This window comes from Cydia strobilella, chromosome 20 (genome assembly GCF_947568885.1).
Source record: "Cydia strobilella chromosome 20, ilCydStro3.1, whole genome shotgun sequence".
Taxonomy (NCBI): Eukaryota; Metazoa; Arthropoda; class Insecta; order Lepidoptera; family Tortricidae; genus Cydia; species Cydia strobilella.
In genome coordinates, this window is record NC_086060.1 from 7,862,428 (window position 1) to 7,868,408 (window position 5,981).

At 38.9% G+C, this 5,981-nt stretch overlaps 1 non-coding gene across 1 annotated transcript; it reads left to right on the forward strand.

The window, feature by feature from the left end:
• Positions 1-3,281: 3,281 nt before the first annotated feature.
• On the forward strand, positions 3,282-3,353 carry Trnaa-ggc (transfer RNA alanine (anticodon GGC)). The gene has a single exon. It is a non-coding gene; the product is annotated as a tRNA-Ala (tRNA).
• Positions 3,354-5,981: the final 2,628 nt, after the last annotated feature.

A 5,981-nucleotide genomic window follows, 5' to 3' on the forward strand; every position in this document is an offset into this window, starting at 1 on the left:
TGTTTTTCGCCTACGTAATACGCTGCGTAACATATTATTGTAAGTGACTGTGCCTACTGAAGGTACAAGATTCATAGTTGTCACATACAATTGTAGGTTTAGAATTTAGAGAACCTACTATTATTTAGTTAGGTAGTATGTACCTCCAAAATTTACGTTAATGTTACGATTCTTTTTGAGTCACATTAAAAAAAAATCATAAACTTGTCACCTAGTATAACCCGGTAAAGGCCTTTTATATGTCTATTTACGGGTCTGTTTTGTATACCAAGGCTGGAGAGCCTTGCTGAATGGAGATTGAGCACGATTTTCCGCGTCCTATTAATAGGCGTCTGTGTAGATTTTTGGCAGGCCTTTACAATGTCTACCCAGGAGGTCCGTGGATATACACTATCCCGTCCTCCATTTCCAAATTAAGATTATAATTAGGTATACATTTCGTGTACAACTTTGCTAATGACTCGCTTGAGTTCGCTAAGTGATTGTAAGCCGACTGGGATGACACTCGACCGCAATATGGGTCTGCGGCTCAAATGGGGACTACAGCGATTCCTGAACTTTATTATTTCATATTTCTGTGGTTCATTCCAATAATGCAATTCATCATCATCATGTCAGCCGATAGACGTCCACTGCTGGACATAGGCCTCCCCCAAGGCTCGCCACTCCGACCGATCCTGTGCCGTTCGCATCCTCCGAATTCCCGCGACCTTCACCAGGTCGTCGCTCCATCTCGTTGGAGGCCTACCGGCAGTTCGTCTTCCGATACGCAGATGCCACTTCAGAACCTTCCGACCCCACCGGCCATCAGTTCCGCGAGCAACTCCGAAATAATGAAATTACTAGATAGATATATAAAATTTATTAGAAAAGCAATAAAATGTATTCATCATCATATACTTAAGAGTAAGTCTCTTGTCGGTGGAGCAATTTCCATGTTTCGCGGTCTTCTGCCTTCTCTTTGACAGCCTGATACGACACGACGTTGAGTTTTTCCTTTATTTGATGCATGTACGCTCTCCTTGGTCTTCCCTCCTTCCTCTTTGCTTCAACTTTCCCTTCTATGATGTTTTTGATAAATTCGTCGTGTCGTATCAGGTGCCCAAGCATCTTTCCTCTTCTATTATCTATAGTTCTTAACAAAGTCCTCTTTTCTCCTACTATACGTAAAACCACTTCGTTGGTTTTTTTTTCAGTCCAACTGATCTTTGCCATTCGACGCCAGCACCACATCTCAAAAGCCTCCAGCCTCATCCTATCACGTTGCCTCATTGTCCACGTTTCGCTTCCGTACAGTGACAGTCTTTTTATTTCGAAAGGTGATAAATCGTAATACACCTGCATAGGGTTGTCAAAACTATAATAAATGAGTAAAATAATACATAATAACGATTGATTGACGCTGAACTCTTATCATCGGTACCGTTTTGACAAATGAAATTATGTCCCCCAGCCCCTAGAGGTATAAAGGTGTATTTAATTAATATCGACCACTTAAAATTTCTCACAGACACTATACGACAGGTCTCACAAACTCACTACGTGTCAATATACCTTACGGTATGATGGTCTCTACGACAATTCATTTTAATAATTATGTAGGTACCTACGCACCATATTTTATTTACCTAATGTTGCTATTAGTCGATGTTTGTACATTTTACGTAAATACGTGCATAAAAGTTCGCAAACATAGGCGGTATGTTGGTCGCATTTTTATCACCTGTCATGCCATGTGTCACTCTCGCACTTACATATTTGTTAGAAAGTGACAGGCATGGTGACAAATGATAAAGAGCCGACCATCTTAGCCCTACTGGTCTACTCAAACGAAACGCGGGGCACCTGTTTGACCTGATTTTTATTTATTATTTATACCTCAAGGATGAGATACTCAATTATTTCAAAATACCCATGTCGGTGTCGAACCGAGTTTAAAGGACCTATACCTTACCTATAACTTTCTACATAAAATCATCAACTATTATGTTAGTGAGTAACGCTTTTATGAATCAGCTTGAAAACGTAATCTTCCATCGTTGAAATATAATGCCCGTATAAGACGGCTTGGGCACTAATAATAGACTAAGAGCCAACCGCAGAAAATGGTACATTTTAATAAGAGCAACGAAGCCGCAACGGGAACATCAGAATAACAAGGGATAATAAGGGATTATATTCGAATTAGATATATTATGTATAATTCCCCTTAACACTGCACCAAACCCAGAACTCTAAAACTGCATTCTTCAAGTGGCGTGCACTCCCTGACCTCCACTGAAAAACAGCTGCCAGAAACCTAGGTCTAGTAATAAGGATATTAGTATAACATACTGTCACATGTCGCACGGGTGACTAAAAATATGTGAGTTAAACCGTAAAATTAGTTTAATTTTAGTAAATATGACTCAAGACAGTTTAAATATGATTATAGCAAACTAACTATCTATAGTCTGTCAAGTCATTTCCGTCAGTAGAAAAAAGCAGCAAATTAAAAATGTAGGCGCGAAGGTAATCGTCCCATAGAAAATTTGAATGTCGCGCCTTTTGCTACTGACAAACTTTTGACCGGCTATAGTTTCGTTGCCCTTGTAATCGTGTACCATTTTTCGGTGCCAGCTCTCGACCTATAAGGCCTATGTCCCATCTGCTGTAGGAGCAAAATGGCGCTCGCAGCTCGTTATGCACTAAGTGGTGGCGTGGTTCCGTTGTATCAAGTAATTTTAAAAATTTACGTGAGCAATTGTATCATATCAATAACAGGGTCATACGGTCAGGCTCAACTCCGTCAAGCTTTTCATACATTTAGTATGGTTTGACGGAGTTTAGACGCAGGCGCAAATCTGGAACCAACAAATCAAATTGAGATTTTTAAATCTGATCACCGCTATAGGTAGGTATTTTTAGTCACCATCAATAGTAGCGGATGAAACAAGAGCCGAAAAGTATGTCTGCCATCTGGGAATTATTTTTCCAAATAGAGATAGTAAGACCAAGAAAAGTCCGGAGCGCAATATTTTGACAGCCAATATAGGTATGGCAATGTTTTTTAGCAGTCACTAAACGTCATTCACGTGGCATGTGTATCGTCAGAATTATGGAATAGTCAGAATCGTTTAAATACCACTTTGACAGTAGAAAAAGGCGGCCAACGTAAAAAATGTAGATTTTTCATAGACGGTAAACATGTTAATATATTTTTCCTTTTTTATTGTGGGACGTACCATATTATTACAATCTATAAATATTCGCGTATTATTTATTCGCGTTGATTGACGGATGGTCAGCTGGCGCAATTGGTAACGCATTGGACCGGCAATCCAAGGATGTGGGTTCGAGTCCCACGTTGACCAGAGTTGATCATCGTTGATTTTTTCATTGTGATTGACATTTGTATATACAATTTATAGACGGTAAATATGGTGTAAAATTTCACAAGTATCAAGACCTTTTAATCAATTTTCTGTTGTGTTGTTTTATCTTGATTTTTTTAAAACTACTTTTTATATAGCGCTGCAGACTTTTCTTGGTCTTGCTTCTATATTTATTACAGTTTGCGTCCTAAAGTATATTTCACAGTTTTCTATTACAGTTTATCACAGTTTTCTAATTCACGGTTCACTTTAGCATGACGTTCCGTCATTCTACGAACAGTGGCACTGCGCAATCAGTCGGTGGATCTCTTGTGGGATATGCAAACACTACGGACTTTACGTGTCTTTTGCAGGTTTAAACCTCGCTCAGAGCTTTTACATGGCTCATTACTATACCTAATTAGTCAATTAGCGTAGATCTTAGTTTGAACAATTAAATAGTTATTTGTTATACAAGGGTGCAAAGTTGTATTTTACCCGCGAGTGTTTCAACATTTGCACCCGTGTGTAACACAAAACTTTTTCCCCTCACTATAGCGAGGAAAGTGCAACATCCATAGACGTTAGATCATCTTCATCACTGGAATCACTTATTTTTTTACGATATTATAACAGAAAACACTGGAAATTCTGATTTTTACGTGAGTCGGTGAGAAGTGTTTTTAAGTAAAAAATTTGTTGACAATGTTGACATTTCTGTTCTGACGTATGAAATGTCAAGGATGCGTTCTGAAATTGCATCGACTCAACTTGTGCGTTCAGAATTATATTTAACATCATTATAAAAAATCTAACGTTTCTTATGGAATTTGCGAGTTTATCACTTAAAATTATTAAATAAAGCTGAATTTGGTATTTTTTATTAGATTCTCAAACCATTTATTTAATGATAATTAATATCGAACGAACCATTATTATGAGCGTTTTACGTTTTGTTATCTGTCAAGCTACTTAAACACGCTCCATCCAAGGTCAAATTACTTTCCCCACTAGTGGATAAAATGCGTTTTTCCCCGCTTGTTTTAAAGGATAAAAGACGGCTTTCCGAGCTAATGAGGGGAAAAACCTTTTACTCAATGGTAGCTAACGCAGCGTCTTACGTAATACGCGAAGTACTTACTTGCGAACGCGAAGCGGCGCGGCGCGGCGGGCCCACGGCGTTCGCGTTCGCAACGAGATCGCCCACGTAAGGACACTTCTATAAGTATCAAAGGATTGATTCACCCCGCACAGCATCGCTTCGCTACGCGTTCGCGTGTTGTTCGCCTACGTAGTAAAGGTGGGCAAAAAGATCTGCGTGGAGACATAAAAAGTTCGGTGACCATACTTCGAACATAAAATGTTGCAATAGTTCTAAAGTGTTCCGGTTAGAAGATATCTTTGTTAGACGCATTTAACCCGGTTGACCTTTACCCATACCATGAGTCACTGACAGTGGGAAAACTGACATAATATGTGCTGACAGAATTGTCAGTGCCAATCCGAACCCCTAGTGTAAATTTCATTTGATAGCGTGACAAGCGTTCGCGTTTTGTCTACTTTTGTATGGGAGTTTGAACAGCGCGTCAAGCGGGACGTTTTGGAAACTCAAAAATTCCGTACAAAATGACACAACGCAAACGCGTACGTCACGTCACGCTATCGGATGAAACTTACACTAGGGGGGGGGGGTCACACTTATGTCAAAAGTGTGTGAAACAATATATATTAATATTAGGTCAGCTTTACGAAACAAATGACGTTGTAGTAAGTTATTACCTTGTCATTTGTTTAGTCAATTTGTTATTATTACTAATAACAGGTATATAGGCTAGCTTTTGCCCGCGACTTCGTCTGCGTGGAATTAGTAATTTGGGTACCTTAATTCTTAAACAAATCTGCTTTTTAATCCATCCTTTTTCACCCCCAAATTGGTCCACACTATACATTTCCAACCCATTTTTTACACCCTTAAGGGATGATTTCGGAGATAAAAGTTATTCTATATCATTTCCCACAGCTCAAACTATCCCCATACCAAGTTTCATCTAAATCGGTTCAGCGGTTATTGATTCCCCATACAAATTTCCACCCCCCTTTTCACCCCCTTGAGGGGTGAGTTCTGGGATAAAAAGTATCCTATGTCCTTCCCCGGGACTCACACTATCTGTATACCAAATTTCAACTAAATCGGCTCAGCGGTTTAAGCGTGAAGAGGTAACAGACAGACAGACTTTCGCATTTATAATATTAGTATAGATTACGAGCCGATTTTACCCTACTTCTTATAGTCTTATCGATATAATTATCTTTGCAAGTGTGAGAAATCTTCGATAACTAGGTATTAGAAAGCTCTTCGAATTTGGGCTCCTATGATTAGTTTTGACGTGTCCATCCCCTCAGGGCTGTCGGCAATAAAAATTAATATATTATATTTAATACAAGTAACTTGAACAACTTTTGTCCGCTTTCATTTTTCATTCGGGCGTTGAATAAATTGCGTGTAATTTGGGTAGCTTAATTTTTATCCAATCTGCTTCTTATTGTTTCCCCATACAATTTCTTATTATAAACGCTTAGATAAAAAACAGTCGCATTAAGGGTTCCTTTTGTACTTTTCCGTACGGA